This window comes from Phyllobates terribilis, unplaced genomic scaffold (assembly GCF_046119375.1).
Source record: "Phyllobates terribilis strain yellow unplaced genomic scaffold, ASM4611937v1 Scaffold_5__5_contigs__length_657084704, whole genome shotgun sequence".
In the NCBI taxonomy this organism is placed as follows: Eukaryota; Metazoa; Chordata; class Amphibia; order Anura; family Dendrobatidae; genus Phyllobates; species Phyllobates terribilis.
Genome location: NW_027362765.1, coordinates 201,195,768 through 201,219,677, shown reverse-complemented (window position 1 = coordinate 201,219,677; position 23,910 = coordinate 201,195,768).

The following is a 23,910-nucleotide window of genomic DNA, read 5'->3' as shown; positions in this document are numbered from 1 at the left end:
CTCTGCTGCACCCACAACACCAGCCTCAGCGGTCTGCCCTGCAGCGGCGGTTCACTCTGACCGCAATCCACAGGTGGAGTAGTCGGACATTCAAAACCATGCAAATAGACTGCCACAGCATTTGGTCTGACCACCCTGAGCCACGGGATCGGGTTGCCACTACTACCCCCATCATCGCGCTGAAGCCCGGTTCCGAGTGCCCCACTGCCCAGGGGGTGAGTCACTACCAGGAGACAGGCCAGTACACCAGGAGATGTGGAGGGGGCCGTAGGAGGGCAACAACTCAGCAGCAGAACTGCTACCTCCACCTTTGTGCAAGGAGGAACAGGAGGAGCACTGCCAGAGCCCTGCAAAATGACCTCCAGCAGGCCACAAATGTGCATGTGTCTGCACAAACGGTTAGAAACCGACTCCATGAGGGTGGTATGAGGGCCTGACGTCCACAGATGGGGGTTGTGCTCACAGCTCAACACCATCCAGGACGCTTGGCATTTGCCACAGAACACCAGGATTGGCAAAGTCGCCACTGGCGCCCTGTGCTCTTCACAGATGAAAGCAGGTTCACACTGAGCACATGTGACAGACGTGACAGAGTCTGGAGACGCCGTGGAGAGCGATCTGCTGCCTGCAACATCCTTCAGCATGACCGGTTTGGCAGTGGGTCAGTAATTGTGTGGGGTGGCATTTCTTTGGAGGGCTGCACAGCCCTCCATGTGCTCGCCAGAGGTAGCCTGACTGCCATTAGGTACCGAGATGAGATCCTCAGACCCCTTGTGAGACCATATGCTGGTGTGGTTGGCCCTGGGTTCCTCGTAATGCAGGACAATGCCAGACCTCATGTGGCTGGAGTGTGTCAGCAGTTCCTGCAAGATGAAGGCATTGAAGCTACGGACTAGCTCGCCCGTTTCCCAGACCTGAATCCGACTGAGCACATCTGGAACATCATGTCTCGCTCCATCTACCTGTTATGATAGGCTACAAGCACTAAGGAAAGACAGGAGATGTGTCCCTACAATAGAACTAAGCTAGATCCCTACGATGTAACGGGGAACCTGATCCTGCGATCAGACCCGCTAAAGTCCTCAGCTAGTCTGAAAGAAGACCTATAGATGTGAGGGAGGGATCCCTACAAGAACTAGGGACTGGGAGAAAGATGGACACCTCCTAGCAGAAATTGTAGCAGTAAAAAGACAAACACACAACACAGAACATAAAGGTCAAAAGACCTAGCTAAACTGACTGAGAAAGGTTACAAAGCACCTGGCTAGCTTAAGAGTAGAAATTACAATGAAGTCCAGCATGGCCAGAAGGGCAGAGCAGGATTAAATAGGCAAAAAGGTCATGTGACCAGCAAAATAGAAAAAACCTAACAGGAGAGTTCTAACAGTACCCCCTCTTCTAAGAGGATCCTCCGGATCCCCTAGGCCCAGGCTTATCAGGAAACCTCTTGTGAAACGCTCTGACAAGTCTGGACGCAGAAACATCATCCGCCCTCACCCATGAGTTATCCTCGGGACCGAAACCCTTCCAAGCGACGAGATACTGCAAACTCCCCCTATACCGTCTAGAATTAAGGATGCGGGAAATTTCATATTCCCCGTCCTCCACCACCGGAGGAACAGTGGCAGTGGCGTCTCTATCAGATACATCAGCTTTTTTCAACAGAGAAACATGAAACACCGGATTAATCTTCCAGGAGGTAGGAACCTCCAACCTAACAGCAGATTGGTTAACTACCTGAAGCACCTTAAAGGGCCCAAAAAACTTGGGACCCAATTTTTTAGAAGGAATCCTCAACCGCAGATTCTTAGAGGACAACCAAACCATGTCACCAACCGTAAACAAAACCTCTTGACGTTTCCTGTCAAAGTACCTCTTAGATTTTTTGTTAGCCTCCTGAAGATTACCACGCACATCCGTCCAAACTCTCTCCAAATCACCGGAAAAACTCTCCTCCTCAGGCACAGCCGATACCAATTTGGAGAATGACCCAAAAGACGGATGTCTCCCAGAACAACAAAAAAAAGGCGAAAACCCAGCAGAAGAGGATGTATGGTTGTTAAGAGCAAATTCAGCAAGCGGCAGAAAATCAGACCACCCCTCTTGATTGTCTGCCACAAAACAACGCAAGAACTGCTCAACATCCTGATTTTTCCTTTCTGTCTGGCCATTAGACTCAGGATGATATCCAGATGAAAACGACAAATGAACTCCCAACCTGTCACAAAAGGCACGCCAAAAATGAGCCACGAACTGAGGTCCCCTATCAGAAACAATGTCAGTAGGAACACCATGGAGTCTGACAATTTCCTTGACAAAGGCCTTAGCGAGTGTCTTAGCGCAGGGCAGTTTGATAAAGGGAACCAAGTGACACATCTTGCTAAAACGGTCCACGACCACCCAGATGACCGTGAAACCCTCAGAGAAGGGAAGGTCAGTAATAAAGTCCATAGCCAGATGTGTCCAAGGTGCACTAGGAACCTCCAGAGGGCAAAGCAACCCCGCAGCTGGAGTATGAGAAGACTTAGATCTAGCACACACAGTACATTGACGCACCCACTTAATGACTTCCTTCTGCCATCCAGGCCACCAAAAACTGCGACCCACAAGTCTCTTGGTCTCAGAAATTCCTGGATGATCTGCCAACCGAGACTCATGACACTCAACAAACAAATCTCTCCTAAAGGTCCTAGGCACAAACAACCTCCCATGGGGAGTGTTAGATGGGGCATTCTCCTGTGCTTTAAGAATCTCATCTTCCAAAACGGAGTCCAATGCAGCAATCACAACACCTTCTTGTAAAATGCTCTCCTCCTCCTCAGCACCGACCATGGGAGAAAAGCTGCGAGACAACGCATCAGCTTTAACATTCTTGGTACCCGGGATGTAAGTAACGGACAAATTAAACCGCAAAAAAAAAAGTGCCCACCTAGCCTGACGGGCATTCAAGCGCTTGGCAGCATCAAGATAGATCAGATTTTTACGATCAGTGAAAACCTGAATGAGAAATTCAGCACCTTCCAAGAGATGACGCCAGTGTTCAAATGTGAGTTTAATAGCCAGCAATTCTCGATTACCAATATCGTAATTAAGTTCAGTCTCAGAAATTTTTTATGAAAAAAAGGCACAGGGATGTATTCCATCCTTGTTTTCCTGAGACAACACCGCACCGACCCCCACAGAAGAAGCATCAACCTCAACCAAAAACGGCTTAGTCACATCAGGCTGCATAAGGATGGGGGCAGAGCTGAACCTCTCCTTTAGAAACACAAACGCTTCAATGGCCTCAGTAGTCCACTGAACCGTATTAGCACCTTTCCTGGTGAGATCGGTCAGTGGTTTAACAATAATAGAAAATTTTTTAATGAATTTTCTGTAATAATTGGCGAAACCCAAAAACCTCTGTATCGATTTCAAACCAATAGGCCTAGGCCATTCCTGCACAGCTTGAACTTTCACCGGATCCATCTCAAAGCCCTCGCTGGAGATAATGTAGCCCAAAAAACTAATTCTCTTTACAGCGAACTCACATTTCTCTAGCTTAGCAAAAAGCGAATTGTCAATTAATAACTGTAATACCTCAGGTACGCTCCGCCAATGAGATTCCAGATCAGGCGAATAAATCAAAATGTCATCCAAATACACAACCACATTTTTGCCGATCAAAGGTCTAAGGATGTCATTAATAAGATTCTGAAAAAATGCTGGCGCATTGGTAAGACCAAAAGGCATAACCAGATTCTCAAAATGACCCACAGGAGTGTTAAAAGCAGTCTTCCATTCATCACCCTCCTTCATGCGCAACAAACTGTATGCCCCCCGGAGATCAATTTTAGAGAACCACTTGGCCCCCACAACTGGTTAAACAAATCAGGAATCAATGGCAGTGGGTAGGGATTACGTACAGTAATTTTATTAATCTCGCGAAAGTCCAGACAAGGACGTAAACCGCAATCCATTTTTTTAACAAAAAAAAATCCAACAGCCACAGGTGACTTAGAGGGTCTGATATGACCGGCGGCCAAGCTCGTCTGTATGTATTCCTCCAATGCCTTTCTCTCCGGAATAGTAAGATTAAATAAACGATTTTTAGGAAGAGTCGCTCCAGGGACAAATTCAATGGTACAATCATAGTCTCTATGGGGAGGCAAAATTTGCGACTCCTCCTCAGAAAAAACTTTCCAAAAATCCTGAATAGGTGCAGGTAATTCCCCTTTATCCACAGCAGCAATGAGCCTGTTACAACACTTGTCATAACACTTAGGGCTCCAGGACTTAATTTCATTAGTAGACCAATCCAGTACAGGATTGTGCAATTTTAACCAGGGTAACCCCAAAATTACTGGAGAAGGCAAATTATTTAATACTACCAAATCCAAATTTTCTTGGTGAATACCATTAATAGTGAGGGGAAATTCATAAACCTTGTGAGTAACACATTTCAAAGGAGAGCCATCGACAGAAACCACGGCAATAGGGGATGACAAAGGTTTGGGTTTTAATTTAAGTTTTTCCAAGAATCCCCCATCAATCACATTCAGAGTAGAACCACAATCCACAAATACCCGAAATTCAATTAATTCTTCCTGAGCTGCAGTAGTAGCAGAAAGAAATACCCCCTTAGTGTTTAAACAGGCTATACGGGCGTAACTGACCTTTTTTTTTTTTTTTCTTTGTTCATACGAAGCTCACAGTTCTTAATGAAAAGGTCAGATTTTCCGCAATAAAAGCACAAACCTTCAGAAGACCTGCGGTCTTTTTCCTGAGAGCGGGGTGACATCGCCCCAATCTCCATCGGCTCTCCAATGTCAGTACAGACTCTCTCAAGACTAGGAGCTGACATGGCAAAGGATTTACTCTCATTAACCCTTGCACGCAGTCTCCTGTCCACCCGTATAGCTAATTGCATTGCCTCCTGCAAGTTTCCAGATGTAGGATAAGCAATAAGCAGATCCTTAACTCCTTCACCTAGCCCAGCAAGAAACAAACTTTTCAGAGCTGAATCGTTCCACCCCACCTGAGCAGACCACCGATGGAAGTGAGTACAATAATTTTCCACATTACCTGATCCCTGTCTCAAAAATCTCAATTCCATCTCAGCTGATGAGACACGATCAGGATCATCATACAACAACCCCAAAGCAGAAAAAAAACTATCCACTGATCTAAAGCACGGATCACTAGGTTGGAGAGAAAAGGCCCATCCCTGAGTTTTTTTGCGCAAAAGTGACATTATGAACCCTATGCGCTGTGATACATCACCAGAGGATCTGGGTCTCAAACGAAAATACAATAAACAAGCATTTTTAAAGGAAAAAAAATCTTGTTGTTCACCAAAAAATAAATCAGGCAATTGTACCTTTGGCTCCACAAAATGCGCTCCAGAACAGCTACTCACGTGTTGTTGGAGCTCGGCCACCTCCAGAGAGAGTCCCTGCAGGCGTTGAGCCAAATCCTGAACCGACACCATGATGGAAACTGGAGGTCTTTCCTTAGAGATATTTTTTGGGCTGGACTTACTGTTATGATAGGCTACAAGCACTAAGGAAAGACAGGAGATCTGTCCCTACAATAGAACTAAGCTAGATCCCTACGATGTAACGGGGAACCTGATCCTGCGATCAGACCCGCTAAAGTCCTCAGCTAGTCTGAACGAAGACCTATAGATGTGAGGGAGGGATCCCTACAAGAACTAGGGACTGGGAGAAAGATGGACACCTCCTAGCAGAAATTGTAGCAGTAAAAAGACAAACACACAACACAGAACATAAAGGTCAAAAGACCTAGCTAAACTGACTGAGAAAGGTTACAAAGCACCTGGCTAGCTTAAGAGTAGAAATTACAATGAAGTCCAGCATGGCCAGAAGGGCGGAGCAGGATTAAATAGGCAAAAAGGTCATGTGACCAGGAAAATAGAAAAAAACAAACAGGAGAGTTCTAACACTACCAACGTCACGTTGCACCACAGACTTTCCAGGAGTTAGCGGATGCTTTAGTCCAGGTCTGGGAGGAGATCCCACTGGAGACCATCTGCAACCTCATCAGGAGCCTGTCCAGGCATTGTAGGGAGGTCATACAGGCACGTGGAGGCCACACACAATACTGAGCCTCATTTTGACTTGTTTTAAGGACATTACATCAAAGTTAGATCAGCCTGTAGTGTGTTTTTCCACTTTAATTTTGGGGGCGACTCCAAATACAGACCTCCATTGATTAATAAATTTGATTTACATTGATGATATTTGTGTGATTTTGTTGTCAGCACATTCAACTTTGTACAGAACAAAGTATTCAATGAGAATATTTCATTCATTCAGATCTAGGATGTGTTATTTGAGTGTTCCCTTTATTTTTTTGAGCAGTGTATATATTTCCATCTGAATCAACAGTCCTTCTGAGGACTAATCCAGGTGCATATTTTCAGTGGTGAAGATGATAGTAGGAGTTAGGCAGGCAGGCAGTGTATGTGGCAGACTGCAGTGAATATAGTGCAAGAGGGTCCGTAGCACGTTCCTGCTCCTGCTGTTCTTACAGATATTTGTAGACATAGCCCCATATATCAGGGGCCAGGGCCAATTTTTTTTTATCTTAATCCTGATTATTTGCTTAAAAAGCAATCCTGAGTACACATTTTTTCTACTCCATTTGCTTGCTAGCACTGCAGAATACTGCCAGATCTTTTCCATATTACAGCGATAAAAATCCAGAAATTTTAACTGAATGTGGAAAATATTGGCTTACATTTTCATTTTGTTGCAGCGTGTCGGTCAAGCTATTCCCACTAAATCTCTGAGAAGAATAGTATTACTAAACTACAGACCTGCTATTTAAAACCGTAGCTCTCTGTCAGACGTATCTCACATATAATTGTGTTCCAAAATCAGCCATTTCTGCTTCCATTTCATTGCAGTGTGTAGGTCAAGCTATTCACACAAGGTCTCTGTAAAGAATAGTATTAGTAAATTACAGGCCTGCTATTTTAAACTGTGGTTCTCTGTCAGACATATCACATAAAACTGCGTTCCAAAATCATCCATTTCTATTGAACATGGAAAATATTGTCCGCCATTTAAAATGGGCAAGGTGCGTGGCAAGGGACGGGGAAGTGGACGTGATGGTGATGGTGCATGCAGAAGCCGAGGCCGTGGGCAAGCTGAAATTGTGCCACAACAAACACCCACATCTTGTCGCTCAACCTTCCTGTCCCAATTGCTAGGGGACGGCAGCACACCACTATTGAACCCAGAGCAATGTCAAAAGGTTGTTGGTTGGATAGCAGATAATGCTTCCAGTCACTTTGCCACCACCACCACACTGTCTTCCACACAGTCAAGTGTCAGTAGCCGTGAGTCTGGACAGCATATTCCTGACCCTGATCCTCCTTCCTCCCACCATGCCGAGTGCCCGGAGACAACTGATCCCACCTTTGGACACTCAAAAGAGCTGTTCACTTTTCCATTTGTAGATTTAGGCTTCTCGCCCGGCCAACTTCATGCGAGTGAAGAGGAGAACGCGTGTAGCGATGCCCAAATATGGGGTGGGAAAGTGCAATTACTGTCGCAAGAGGTGGTTGATGATGATGAGACACAATTGCCAGAAAGTCAGGAGGGGGACCAGAGTGCGGAAGTGGAAGACGAGGTGGTGGATGATACAGTAACTGACCCAACCTGGCAGGGGGACATGCAGAACGATGACAGCAGCACACAGGGTAAGGGAGGCATAGCACCACAACAGGCAGGAAGAAGCAGTGTGGTGGCCGCAGACACAAGGTGGGAAAGTGTTCCCCGTAACACCAACACGACAGAAGTTGCCAGTACAGCTGTTAGGTCTTCCCAAGTCTGGTTGTTTTTTAAAGACTCTGCAGAAATCCCCCAAAAGGCCATTTGCACCACCTGCCAGGCCAGCATCAGCAGGGGTAGCAAAACTAGCAGCCTGACAACGACCAGCATGATCAGGCACATGGCAGCAAAGCACCCTACTAAGTGGGCCGAACCCCAGGGTCCAGAAACAGTGTCTGTGGGTGACACCACTGTGTCTTCCGCTGTTGTGTGTGCACGCCAATCCCCTGTCCATGGCGCAAGCGAAGATGCCTCCCGCCCTGCACGTGTCGTTGCACACTCTCAACTAGCACCATCAGCAAGCACGTCCACGTCCTTATCCCAGCGCAGTGTTCAGTTGTCTCTACCCCAGTCCTTGGAACGCAAGCGTACATACGCAGCCGACGCCCCACAGGCCACACTACTAAATTCACACTTGCGCTCGAAATGTTGCCTTTTACGCTCGTGGAGACAGAAGCCTTCTGCAACCTGATGTCGGCGGCCGTCCCTCGGTACTCGGTCCCCAGCCGTCACTATTTCTCCCAGTGTGCCGTTCCCGCATTACACGAGCACGTGTTCCACAACAGTAGCCCTCAACAATGCAGTTACTTGGAAAGTCCACCTAACCACGGACACGTGGAAAGTGCTTGCAGGCAGAGATGGTACATCTCGCTGACGGCACACTGGGTTAATATAGGGAAATCCAGGACCCAGTCGGACCTTGGAACGGAACATGTCCTCCCGACGCCGAGGATTGCAGGCCCTGGGTCAATCAGGAATGCCCACACATTCTACAGCTCCTGCACCTCCTCCTCCTCTTCAGCCTCAATCTCCGAAATGACCACATCAGTCGCAAGCTGGAAGCACTGCAGCACTGCCTCGGCCAAGCAGCAACAGGCTGTGAAGAAGCTAATATGCTTATGTGACAAACCACACAATGCTGAAGAGTTGTGGACAGCTCTGAAAGAGCAGGCAGATCTGTGGCTGATACCGCTGAACCTACAGCAAGGCATGGTCATGTGTGACAATGGCCGGAACCTGGTGGCGGCTCTGAAGCGAGGGGGGTTCACACACGTACCATGCCTGGCCCATGTGCTTAAGCTCGTGGTTCAGCAGTTTCTCAAAACCTACCCAGATCTATCGCATCTGCTTGTCAAAGTACGCCACCTGTGTGCCCATTTTAGAAAGTCAGCTACAGCTTCCGTCGCCCTTGCGGTGCTTCAGCAGCATTTGCAGCTTCCAGCTCACCGACTGGTGTGCGATGTCCCCACGCGTTGGAACTCTACATTGCAGATGTTGGGAAGGATTTGTGAGCAGAAGAGGGCAGTTGTTGACTACCAGCATCAACACGGCCATCGGTATTCAGGTCAGACTCCACACATAAGACCTCAGGAGTGGACATGGATGTCAGACATCTGTACCATACTCCAAAACTTTGAGAACTCCACCAAGATGGTGAGCGGCGATGACGCCATAATTAGCGTCACCATCCCACTTCTCTGTCTTCTGAAATGCTCTCTGCTCACAATTTAAGAGGATGCATTGCAGGCGGAGCACGATGAGATGGAGCAAGAAACCATACAGGATGATTCCACACAGCCCAGCCTCATCTCATCCCAACGTGGATTGGGTGACAAAGAGGAGGAGGAAGAACAGGAGTTAGTTTCCTGCGCTATAGACGGTACTACCTGCACAACTGTCATATCGTCTGTTCAGCGTGGATGGCCTGAGGACAGGGAGGAGGAGGAGGAGGAGGATGAGGAGGAGAGCATGATCAGTGATCCTCTTGGTGAGGACACGGAAGTCTTGCCTCTTTGCAGTCTGGCACACATGGCTGAGTTTATGTTACGCTGCCTTTCCCGTGACCCTCACGTTGTCCAAATTTTGGGTGTCAGTCATTACTGGTTGGTGACACTTCTAGACCCACGCTACAAGGAGAACATTCTGTCTCTTATTTCCGTGCAGGACAGGCCTAATAAAATGGGGCAGTACGAGAAGGCCAGAGGTTGCAGTTCGTTGGACAAGTAAGGAGTACAGGCGAGAGAGCCACAAATGCAATCCAGCAGAGGCAGGGGAACACTGTCAAAGTTCTGGGACAGTTTTCTCAGACCCTCCCATCACACAAGCGCTGATGCGCGGGGTACTCTCACAAGGAGGGAAAAGTTTCGGAAGATGGTGAGGGAGTACCTTGCCGACCGTACCAACGTCCTCCGTGATTCCTCTCTGCCTTATAATTATTGGTAAACCAAGCTGGACACGTGGCATGAACTGGCTCTCTACGACTTGGAGGTCCTGGCCTGCCCTGCCGCTAGCGTTTTGTCAGAGCGGGTTTTTAGTGCCGCTGGTGGAATTATAACCGATAGGCATATTCGCCTGTCAACTGAAAATGCTGACAGGCTGACTCTTATAAAAATGAGCAAGGGCTTGATTGGGCCAGACTTCTCAACACCACCGAATGATAGCAGCGTAGCATAAACTCAAATACAGTGTCTTTTTTTTTGGGAGGTCTAACTCTATTCGCATGCACCTCCGTCTCCCCACCCAGACATGGGTATATGCTTCCTGATTTTGTCTATTTGCTCTTGTCCTTCTCCTTCTCCTCATCCTCCTCCTCCACCACCACCATATCACCACAATATGTACCATATCACCATATCTACATCTCTTGCAAGGGGCATTGGAGTTCTTCCAAATTTTTGGCAGCCGTTGCATTCACTGCATAACAGTATGGGAGACCCACTTCCTAATAATGGGAACATTGTTTTTAGGAGGCTCTCCGACCACTACGTCTCTTGCAAGGGACATTTGAGTTCCTCCAAATTTTTGCCAGCTGTTGCATTCACAGGATGTGTCTAATCATGCTTACTATGGAGAATAAAGAGTTATGACGGCATAAAAGGAATATGTATATTTTATTAATAACATTTAATAAATACAAAAATACAAACAATGATTAGGGTAAAGTGCAAAAAGATAGCAGCAGTAACCACTGGCATTTGGGCCTATAGTCCTATCTGTTATGTTCTGCTACCAAAGCTAAGGAAAGAGAGGAGATCTGTCCCTACTATGAGACTCAGCTGAATCCCTACGATGTAACAGGGAACCTGATCCTGCGATCAGACCTGCTAAAGTCCTAATCTAGTCTGTACGAAGACCTATAGATGTGGGGAGGGAATCCCTACAAGTACTAAGGACTGGGAGGAATATGGGACACCTCCTAACAGAAATAGTAGCAGACAGACGAACAAACAAAATAGATAGAACATAGAGGTCCGTAGACCAAGCAAACTAACAGAGTTAGATACAGAGCACAGGCTAGCTAGAAAGTAGATATACAATGAAGTCCAGCAAAGCCAGAAGGGCGGAGCAGGACTAAATAGGCCAACAAGGTCATGTGACCAGCAAAGGAAAAAAAACCTAACAGCAAGGTTCTAACAGTACCCCCCCTTCTAAGAGGATCCTCCGGATCCCCTAGGACCAGGCTTATCAGGAAATCTCCTGTGAAACGCTCTGATAAGTCTGGACGCGGAAACATCATCTGACCTCACCCAAGAGTTATCCTCGGGTCCGAAACCTTTCCAGGCCACAAGATACTGCAAACTACCTCTATACCGTCTAGAGTCAAGGATGCGAGAAATTTCATATTCCCCGTCCTCCACCACCGGAGGAACAGAGGCAGAGGCGTCACCATCCGACACAACAGCTTTTTTTAACAGAGAGACATGAAAGACCGGATTAATTCTCCAGGAGGTAGGAACCTCCAACCTAACAGCAGATTGGTTGACAACCTGAAGCACCTTAAAGGGCCCTACAAACTTGGGACCCAATTTCTTAGAAGGAATCCTCAACCGCAGATTCCTAGAGGACAACCAAACCATGTCACCAACAGCGAACAAAACCTCCTGTCGTTTCCTATCAAAGTAGTCTTTAGATTTTCTGTTGGCCTCCTGAAGATTACCACGCACATCCGTCCAAACTCTTTCCAAATCACCGGAAAAATTCTCCTCCTCAGGCACGGCAGATCCCAACTTGGAGAACGACCCAAACGACGGATGTCTCCCAGAACAACAAAAAAAAGGCGAACAACCAGCAGAAGAAGATGTATGATTGTTCAGAGCAAATTCGGCAAGTGGCAGAAACTCAGACCACCCCTCTTGATTGCCTGCCACAAAACAACGCAAGAACTGCTCAACATCCTGGTTTTTCCTTTCTGTCTGGCCATTAGATTCAGGATGATATCCGGACGAAAACGACAAATGAATTCCCAACCTGTCACAAAAGGCACGCCAAAAACGAGCCACGAACTGAGGACCCCTATCAGAAACAATGTCAGTAGGAACGCCATGAAGTCTGACAATTTCCTTGACAAAGGCCTTAGCGAGAGTTTTAGCGCAGGGCAGTTTGACGAAGGGAACCAAGTGACACATCTTGCTAAAGCGGTCCACGACCACCCAGATGACAGTAAAACCCTCAGAGGGGGGAAGGTCAGTTATAAAGTCCATAGCCAAATGTGTCCAAGGAGCACTGGGGACCTCCAAAGGACAAAGCAACCCCGCAGCAGGAGTATGTGAGGACTTAGATCTAGCACATATAGTACATTGGCGCACCCACTTAATGACTTCCTTCTGCCATCCAGGCCACCAAAAACTGCGACCCACCAGTCTCTTGGTCTCAGAGATTCCGGGATGACCTGCCAACCGAGATTCGTGACACTCAACAAACAAATCTCTCCTAAAGGTCTCAGGCACAAACAACCTCCCATGAGGAGTGTTAGATGGGGCATTCTCCTGAGCTTTAAGAATCTCATCTTCCAAAACGGAGTCTAAAGCAGCTATCACAACACCTTCTTGTAAAATGTTTTCCTCTTTCTCAGCACCGACTATGGGAGAAAAACTGCGAGACAAGGCATCCGCCTTAACATTCTTAGTACCAGGGATGTAAGTAACGGAGAAATTAAACCGCGAGAAAAACAGTGCCCACCTAGCCTGACGGGCATTCAGGCGCTTGGCAGCATCAAGATATATCAGATTTTTATGATCCGTAAGAACCTGAACGGGAAATTCCGCACCTTCCAAGAAGTGGCGCCAGTGTTCAAATGCGAGTTTAATAGCCAATAATTCCCGATTACCAATATCGTAATTCAATTCAGTCTCCGAAATTTTTTTTGAAAAAAAGGCACAGGGATGTAATCCATCCCCGTTATCCTGAGACAATACTGCGCCAACCCCCACAGAGGAAGCATCAACCTCAACCAAAAACGGCCTAGTAACATCAGGCTGCATAAGGATGGGAGCAGAGGTGAACCTCTCCTTGAGATACACAAAAGCTTCAATGGCCTCAGAAGACCACTGAACCGCATCAGCACCTTTCCTGGTGAGATCAGTCAGAGGTTTGACAATACTAGAAAAATTTTTTATGAACTTTCTATAGTAATTGGCGAAACCCAAAAACCTCTGTATCGATTTCAAACCAATAGGCCTAGGCCATTCCTGCACAGCCTGAACCTTAACCGGATCCATCTCAAAACCTTTGCTGGAGATAATGTAGCCCAAAAAACTAATTCTCTGTACAGCGAACTCACATTTCTCCAGCTTAGCAAAAAGCGAATTGTCCATTAATAACTGTAATACCTCACGCACGCTCCGCCAATGAGACTCCAGATCTGGCGAATAAATCAAAATGTCATCCAAATACACAACCACATTTTTACCGATCAAAGGTCTAAGGATGTCATTAATCAGATTCTGAAAAAATGCAGGAGCATTAGTGAGACCAAAAGGCATAACCAGATTCTCAAAATGACCCACAGGAGTGTTAAAAGCAGTCTTCCATTCATCACCCTCCTTCATGCGCAACAGATTGTATGCCCCCTTAAGGTCAATTTTAGAGAACCACTTGGCCCCCAATAACTGGTTAAACAGATCAGGAATCAATGGCAGTGGGTAAGGATTGCGTACCGTAATTTTGTTAATCTCACGAAAATCCAGACAAGGACGTAAACCGCCGTCCTTTTTTTTTACAAAAAAAAATCCAACCGCCACAGGAGACTTAGAGGGCCTAATGTGACCGGCGGCCAAGCTTGTCTGTATGTATTCCTCCAAAGCCTTCCTCTCAGGAATAGTAAGGTTAAATAAACGACTCTTAGGAAGAGTCGCTCCAGGGACAAATTCAATAGAACAATCATAGTCTCTATGGGGAGGCAAAACCTGCGATTCCTTCTCAGAAAAAACTCTCCAAAAATCCTGAATAGGAACAGGCAATTCTCCCCTATCCAAAGCTGCAATACGCCCGTTACAACACTTGTCATAACATTTATGGCTCCAGGATTTAATTTCACTGGTAGACCAATCCAGTACAGGATTGTGAAATTTTAACCAGGGCAAACCCAATATTACTGGAGAAGGCAAGTTATTCAACACTACCAAATCCAATTTCTCATGGTGAACACCATTAATAGTGAGAGGAAATTCACTGACCTTGAGAGTAATATTCTTCAAAGGGGAGCCATCCACAGAAACCACAGCAATGGGGGATGACAAAGGTTCAGGTTTTAAATTGAGTTTTTCCACGAATCCCCCATCAATTACATTCAGTGTAGACCCGCAATCAACAAACACCCGAAATTCCATTAATTTTTCCTGAGCAATCGTGGAAGCAGCTAAAAATATACCCTTGGAATTTAAACAGGCAATACGGGCGTGACTGACCATTTTTTTTTCTTTCTTCATACGAAGCTCACAGCCTTTAATCAAATGACCAGATTTTCCGCAGTAGAAACACAAGCCTTGCGAAAAACGACGGTCTTTTTCTTGAGAGCGAGGTGCCACCGATCCAATCTCCATCGGTTCACCACTGTTAGTACACATATTATCATAACCAGAAACTGACATAGCAGAGGATTTGCTCTCATTAACCCTAGCACGCAGTCTTCTATCCACCCGTATAGCTAATTGCATAGCCTGTTGCAAATCTTCAGGTGTAGGATAAGCAATTAGCAGGTCTTTAACCCTTTCACTGAGCCCAGCAAGAAATAGACTTTTCAGAGCAGAATCGTTCCACCCTGTTTGAGTGGACCAACGACGAAAATGTGTACAATATTTTTCCACATTACCCGATCCTTGTTTTAGACGTCTCAACTCAGTCTCAGCTGATGCGACACGGTCAGGATCATCATATAATAGTCCCAAAGCAGAAAAAAAACTATCCACTGATCTGAAGCATGAATCACTAGGTTGCAAAGAAAAGGCCCACTCCTGAGGCTCTTTGCGCAAAAGTGACATTATGAACCCTACGCGCTGGGATTCATCCCCAGAGGACTTAGGTCTCAAACGAAAATACAATAAGCAAGCATTTTTAAATGAAAAAAATTCTCGGTGTTCACCAAAAAACAAATCCGGCAAACATACCTTAGGCTCCAAGAAATGTGCTCCAGGACAGTTACTCACGTGCTGACGGAGCTCGGCCACCTCAAGAGAGAGTCCCTGCAGGCGATGAGCCAAATCCTGAACCGACACCATGATGGAACAGAAAAATCTTTCCTTAGAGAATTTGCTGGCTGGACTTACTGTTATGTTCTGCTACCAAAGCTAAGGAAAGAGAGGAGATCTGTCCCTACTATGAGACTCAGCTGAATCCCTACGATGTAACAGGGAACCTGATCCTGCGATCAGACCTGCTAAAGTCCTAATCTAGTCTGTACGAAGACCTATAGATGTGGGGAGGGAATCCCTACAAGTACTAAGGACTGGGAGGAATATGGGACACCTCCTAACAGAAATAGTAGCAGACAGACGAACAAACAAAATAGATAGAACATAGAGGTCCGTAGACCAAGCAAACTAACAGAGTTAGATACAGAGCACAGGCTAGCTAGAAAGTAGATATACAATGAAGTCCAGCAAAGCCAGAAGGGCGGAGCAGGACTAAATAGGCCAACAAGGTCATGTGACCAGCAAAGGAAAAAAAAACCTAACAGCAAGGTTCTAACACTATCGATAATTTAAACCCATATACACTAATGGAGGCAAGAAAGGAAAATACAGCATGCACGGGTTTTGAAATAAAAAATGAGTCAGTCCTAAGATAGAATAACTAATCAATGCCACATTTCAAGTAAGTAGTAAGAGACTGAGCCAAATGTGTTGCATCTATTTGCATTAATGCTGTAAACCTGCCAATGGAAACTCTTGTTTCTTGACAAAGAACGCAAGCCTTGCGTTCGAAACGCGTTGCCCTGGCTATATAACATGACTATGGAATCTGATTTTATAAAGTTTTTTCTACAATAAAAGGATTTTGGACTATTTAAGAAGCTGGAAATCTTCCTTTTTCTCAAGTCAGAAATGCTTCCAGGGGTCTTCCCCATGCTGTTCCCATGTCATTTGAGCACTTTTACCTTCGATCTGGGCAATTTTTAGGCCCTCTGCAGACCGCCGGGGGGGGAGCCGCCTGAAAAATTGCTCGAGTTTCCCATAGACTTACATTGAGCTCGTTGCTCGGGTCGAGCACCCGAGTATTCCAATTTGCGCGACCCGAGCAACGAGTACCCGAGCATTTTAGTGCGCGCTCATCACTAGCAGAGACATGTTGGTGACTGCAAAGTGAAACTGAGATATGGGCAGTGTCACTGAAGACGGCTGGCAATGCCGACTTAGTGCTGCGCTGTTCACAAACATGATAGAATTAGATACGAAGACTGTATTGCACCCGGGTAGGATTAGATGCACGACTCGGCAGACTGTCACACATAATAGGATTACATACACGGACTGTATCACACTTGATAGAAATAAATACATCTACTGTATCACAAATGATAGAACTAGATACATGACCTGTTTCACACATGATATGATTAGATACACAGCTCAGCAGACTGTATCATACATGATTGGCTTAGATACATAGCTCAGTGGACTTTATCACATATAATGGGCTTTGATACATAGCTCAACGGACTGCATTAAGCATGGTGGGCTTAGATTCATGGCTGAGCAGACTGTATCACACATGGTGGGCTTAGATACACTGCTCAGAAGACTATATCACACACAGTGGACTTAGATACGCAGCTCAGTGGACTTATTTAGGGCTTAAATCCCTAAATAAATCCAGTCAGCACTCTTCGGGTACGGTGCTTATGTGCTCTTGTAGGCAATAGTAAAAACTATTGATGATCAGATGGAATAAACCTTGAAAAACTGCTTCAACTACTGCTTACATGATGGGCTTAGATACATAAATCAGCAGACTGCATCACACATGATTGGCTTTGTTACATGACTCAGCAGACTGTATTACACATGATGCGCTTAAATACACGGTTCAGTGGACTTCTTTGCAGGTGCAGCAGTAAACCTGCATTGCAGACATCTGAATGAGGCTTTATCCTGACATAGCAGAGCTCAGTCAGTGATCAGAGCACAGCAGCGTGATGATTACACTGTTGTGCTCAAATGAATTGTGGAAAGTTAGTAACTTCTAGAGAGAACAATTTCACCTGATTTTCATCTTACTCTGGAAAAGTAAAATAATCTGATTTGTAAAATGACAGCAGGGAAAATATATATCTTTGTACCGTGTTAGCGTGTAGATAGAAAAATATTTAGCTTTGAGAGTCCTCAGTGGTTGATACCTTTTAATGGCTAACTGAAAAGATGGTAACAAATTGCAAGCTTTCGAAACTACTCAGGTTTCTTCATCAGGCATACAAGTGCTTCTCACTAAATTAGAAGATCATCAAAAAGTTAATCTATTTCAGTTCTTCAATACAAAAAGTGAAACTCATACATTATATAGAGTCATTACAAACAGAGTGATCTATTTCAAGTATTTATTTCTGTTAATGCTGATGATTATGGCTTACAGCCAATGAAAACACAAAAGTCATTACCTCAGTAAATTAGAATACTTCATAACAACAGCTTGAAAAATATTTTTAAAATCCGAAATGTTGGCCTACTGAAATGTATGTTCAGTAAATGCACTCAATACTCCTTTTGCATCAATTACTGCATCAATGCGGCGTGGCATGGAGGTGATCAGCCTGTGGCACTGCTGAGGTGTTATGGAAGCCCAGGATGTTTGGCTAGCATACTGCTTGTATATGATGAGCTGGGGGACGTGTTTGATGAGTGGAGGGGCTGGGGAGAGCTCAGAGGAGCAGCGCACTTGTAATCTTTTTTTTTCTTGTTCCTGTAACTTTAAGTGTGCAAATCGCGGCTAGCCAATCAGAGCGCAGGAAACATCCACACTGTCCAGACACAAGGGCTTCTGCCATTGGCTGCTGAAATCACATGTTCTCTCTATATAAAGAGCGTCCATGTTCCCTCAGCACCATTTTATTTGCATGTCACTGCTCACAGACACTGCTGCTGAGTGTGCTCCTGTGTAAAGAGCAGTTGTAGTGAAATAGATAGGCTCTTGTTTTGAAGTCAGATAGTTTAGATAAGTAGTCTGCTGTGTGCCTGTGAAATCGACCTTGCAGCACTTTTTTTTTTTCTTGTGCAATTACTCAGGTTCAGACAAAAACAGCAGGGCCCATGGCATAGAACTGTGTTGTGCACTCCTTGTATTGTGCGCTATGCACCAGTATCTCTTCAATCTATTTTTTCACTTGCTAATGTGAATAAGCAAGTAAGCATGCCCTACTAGCCCACCTGTTCATTTTGTGGGGTTGACTTCAGCTGAATGCAGACTATGCAGAGCTCCTGAGTACAAAACTCTTTTTTTTTTGTCATTTGCTAATGTGATAGTGCAAGCTGTAGTAGCCCACTTTTGTAATTTTTTGTGGGTGATATTCAGCTATATGGGCAGTAAAAAAAAAATTATTTCCGTTCCTAGCCAGACTACAAAAATTATTTTTTTCTGTCGCAAATGTTATACACTCTGCTATAAGCCACCTACTACTTTAGTGGCGTTGAACTTCAGCTGTTTTCAGAGTAAAAAAAATGTTTTTCTGCAAAAAAATATTTTTTTTCTGTTCCTAACGTGATAGTCTGCCATAAGCCACCTAGTCCTTTAGTGGGGGTGAAATTCAGCTGTATGCAGAGTAAAAAAATCTATTATTTGCTGTGACTAACGTGATACAGCAGGCTACATCTGAGTTTGAAATATCTTGGAGCATATATTTTATGTTATACAGGCCTCATCCAGAGTAAAACAAATACTTTCTTCTGTTCCTAACGTTATACAGCAGTGGACATCTCAGTTTGAAATAGTTCAGAGAATATCTCGTAAAATATACAGGCCTTATCCACACTAAAAAAATACTTTCTTCTGTTCCTAACATTATACAGCAGGGGACATCTCAGTTTGAAATAATTTGGAGAATATTTCGTATGTTATATAGGCCTCATCCACACCAAAAAAAATACTTTCATCTGTTACTACCGTTATACAGCAAGCCATATCTTACCTTGTCATTTAGTGCCGCTGAAATTCAGCTGCGTGCAGAGCTGTTGCAGAGGAAAAAATCAATTTTTTTTTTCTAATAACGTGCTCCTGCCACACTATCTGAGCAACATGAGTGGGAAAAAGAAAGGTTGTGGTGAAAGGGGGAAAAGGCTTGGTGTTCAAGGTATACGTGAGGTAGGTGGTGTTATGATCTGCAACATGTACTAAGGAAAGAAGGGGGAAAGCTGTCCATACAGTAAGACTAAGCTGAATCCCTACGATGTAGCGGGCTGCCTGTTCCTTGCGAACAGACCCGCCTTAGTCCTCGGTTAGTCTGAACGAATACCTAAAGCATATAGGGGAGGGGTCCCTAAAAGAACTAAGGACTGGAACAAAAATGGGACACCTCCTAAACAGAGAAGTTGCTGCAGAACACAAAAAGATAAACTGACACAAATGTGCTAGAGGTCCCAGAAGGACCAAGCGAACTGACAGAGAAAGGCACAGAAGCACCTGGCTAGCAAAACAGTCAAAAAACACTGAAATCCAGCACAGCCAAAAGGGCGGAGCTGGAATATAAAGGCAGGTGGTTACGTGACCGCAAAACACAAGATGGAAAAAATGCAGGTGCATTGGTAAGACCAAAAGGCATCACCAGATTCTCAAAATGACCTACTGGAGTGTTAAAAGCAGTTTTCCATTCATCACCCTCCTTCACTCGTAACAAGTTGTATGCCCCCCGGAGATCAATTTTAGAGAACCACTTGGCCCCCACTAACTGGTTAAACAAGTCAGGAATTAACGGCAATGGGTAGGAATTGCGTACGGTAATCTTATTAATTTCACGAAAATCCAGACATGGACGTAAACCCCCGTCCTTTTTTTTAACAAAGAAAAATCCAACTGCCACAGGCGACTTAGAAGGTCTAATGTGACCAGCAGCCAGGCTAGTCTGTATGTACTCCTCCAAGGCCTTTCTTTCAGGAATAGTCAGATTAAACAAGCGACTCTTGGGAAGAGTAGCTCCCGGAACAAACTCAATGGCGCAATCATAATCCCTATGAGGAGGTAAAACTTGCAACTCCTCCTCCGAAAAAAACCTCCAAAAATCATGAATAGGTACCGGTAATTCCCCTTTTTCCACAGCCGCAATGCGACCATTACAACATTTATCATAGCACTTCGGACTCCAAGACTTAATCACATTAGTAGACCAGTCCAGTAAAGGATTGTGCAGTTTTAACCAAGGCAAACCTAGAACGACCGGAGAGGGTAAATTATCTAATACAACCAAGTCCAAAATTTATTGGTGAACTCCATTGATAGTGAGAGGAAATGCAGCAACCTTGTGAGTAATACATTTCAAGGGAGTGTTATCAATTGCAATCACAGAAATAGGTGATGACAAAGGTTTGGATTTCAATTTAAGTTTTTCCAAAAACCCTTTATCAATCACATTAAGTGTTGAACCACAATCCACAAATACCTGAAATTCAATCAAATCTTCCTGCAAAGTAGTACTCCCAGAAAGAAATACTCCAGCAGAGCGTAAACGAGCAATACGGGCGTACCTGACCTCTTTTTTTTTTTCTTTACTTAAACAAAGCTCACAATACTTAATCAAATGGTCAGCTTTACCACATTAAAGACACAATCCCTCGGCGAACCTCCGGTCTCTTTCCTGAGAGCGGAGTGACATCGCCCCAACCTCCATCGGTTCTCCACCGTCTAAGCAGATTTCCTGGGGACTAGGACCTGGCATTACAAGAGTCTTTACCTCATTCAGCCTAGACCTCAGCCTCCTATCCACACGAACAGCTAATTGCATGGCATCCTGCAGAGTCTCAGGTGCAGGGAATGTAATTAGCAAATCCTTAACCCTTTCACTCAGACCAGCAAGAAATAGACATTTCAGAGCAGGATCATTCCATTTAACTTCTGAAGCCCATCTTCTAAAGTGTGTGCAATAATTTTCAACATCACCTGACCCCTGATTCAAACGCCTGAGTTCTGCCTCAGCAGATGAGATTCGATCAGGATCATCATATAATAACCCCATAGCAGAAAAAAATTCTTCTACTGACCTTAAGCATGAATCATTAGGTTGGAGAGAAAAGGCCCACCCCTGTGGTTCATTGTGCAAAAGTGACATAATAAAACCAATGTGCTGTGATTCATTCCCAGAGGACCTTGGTCTCAAACGAAAATATAACAAACAAGCATTTTTAAAGGAAAAAAATCTTGCTGTTTACCATAAAAAACATCAGGCAGTCCTACCTTGGATTCCACAAAATGCGCTCCAGAACAGATACTCACATGTTGCTGGACCTCAACCACCTCCAGAGACAATCCCTGCAAGCGTTGAGCCAAATCCTGGACAGAAACCATACTGATCCCCGAATTTCTTTCCTTTTAGTTTTTTGGGCTGGACTTACTGTTATGATCTACAACATGTACTAAGGAAAGAAGGGGAAAGCTATCCCTACAGTAAGACTAAGCTGAATCTCTACGATGTAGCGGGCTGCCTGTTCCTTGCGAACAGACCCGCCTTAGTCCTTGGCTAGTCTGAACGAAGACCTAAAGCATATAGGGGAGGGGCCCCTAAAAGAACTAAGGACTGGAACAAAAATGGGACACCTCCTAAACAGAGAAGTTGTTGCAGAACACAAAAAGATAAACTGACAAAAAGGTACTAGAGGTCCCAAAAGGACCAAGCGAACTGACAGAGAAAGGCACAGAAGCACCTCGCTAGCAAAACAGTCAAACAACACTGAAGTCCAGCACTGCCAAAAGGGCGGAGCTGGAATATAAAGGCAGGTGGTCACGTGACCGCAAAACACAAGATGGAAAAAACAAACAGGAGGGTTCTAACAGGTGGTAATGTTAGTGAAAGCACTAGTGAACCAACAACATCATGTCCTATCCGAAGACAACTGACAACTTCTATTACTGGATGGGTTACTCCAGTCCCTTTCTTTGGCACCCGCACAGCGATACGCCTTGTTGATAAGGGCCAGAAAGAGCAGGTGCTCCAGTGGATGGCAAGCGCTGCTTCAAGTGGCCTCTCCTCTTCTTCCTCCATCTCAACATCACACACAGTACAGTCCACAGAGGTGGCACCCCAACCCTTGCTTTCCCCCACATCACAACTGCTGAACTGACTGTAGCAAACCACAGATGGGTGAGTCTGTAGAACTGATCACCCATTCTATACCATGGGCATCTGAAGTGTACTCCAAACATTCACATAGTCAAGAGGAGGAAAGCATCTGCGCCGATGCCCAAAATTTTTTTAGGTTGGATTCGGGGCAGGACGAAGTAGGGTCCGAGCAGGTTCCTGACCCTCGTCACTAGACGTTAACCACCAGGAGGAGGGAGGTGACCATGATGAGACTCAGATACCTGAGGTTCATTCGGACTGTACTGTGCTGTCAGGGCAACTAGAGGAGAAGAGTCACTCTGAGGGTGAGGAATGGGATAACACATTGAATGATGACGAGGTTGAAAATCCTACTTGGTGTGAATCCAGAGTCACACAGCCGAGTGATGCAAGCACGAGGAGCACTGCATTCTTAGCCACAACTGTGGCTGTGGCCAGCAGCGGTTGCGGGTCTGCAGCTCGCAGGTGCGGCAAGGGTTGCCTAGCCTGAGCCCTTTTTGACACCGCAAGGGATGAGACAACTCACGTTATCTGCAATCTTTGCCAGAAAAAACTCAGTAGAGAGAAAAAGTGCAATAATTTGACTACTACATGCATGAACTTTCACATGCGCAATCAACATGAGTTACGCTGGCAATCTTACTGCGTTGAAACAACCATCAGCTGCCCCATCAACCGCATCCGCTGCTTCTTCTTCCTCCTCTGTTATTGTGTCGAGTATTGTCACGCAGGTCTTTCACCACAGAACCTCTGAGTCTCTACCCACTCCAGTCAGGCTGAGTGAGAGCCTGTCAGCTGTAATGGAAGTGGACATGCCTGCTGTGTTTGTTTCACCGAGGACACCACACATTTTTCAATCCACCATAACATCTGCGCTTGCACCTCATTCACAGTCCAGCAGTTTGTCCGGTTCACCATACTCCACCCTCTTTCAGCACTGCAGCCAGCCCTCGGTCCCGCAGTTGTGGTCACATAAAAGATTGTTTCATCCTACACATAAGAAAGCTAAGTGGTTGAACTCCACCATCTCCAATCCATTGGGCACGAAAATGAGGCCTTTCCGCCTGGTAGATACAAACGGTTTCTGAAACCTGATGGCCGTCACAGTCCCCCAGTACCAGTTGCCCAGTCGCCATTACTTCTCTAAGAAAGCTTTGTCTGCGCTACACCAGTATGTCGCAGACAACATCACCCGTTCCTTGACTAAACCTATGTCTGCCATGCTGCATTTCACTACAGACACCTGGACGAGTAAGCATGGCCAAGGACGTTACATCTCTCTGACTGGGCACTGGGTGACTCTGGTGGCTGTGGGAGCAGGCGGGGAAGGGGCTCCTGCACAAATCTTGGAATCCCTAAGGCTTGCAGAAAAAAACTCTGTATTTCACACTTCCTCCACTTCTTCTGCCTCCTCCACCTCCACTAGGGCTTCCACCTGCGCACTCAACCTCTGCCTTAACGAGACACACGTTCCAACAGTGCAGAGCGAATCCACACCACCTCCGCACTGCGCAGCCAGGGCTCACCGCAATCAGGGAG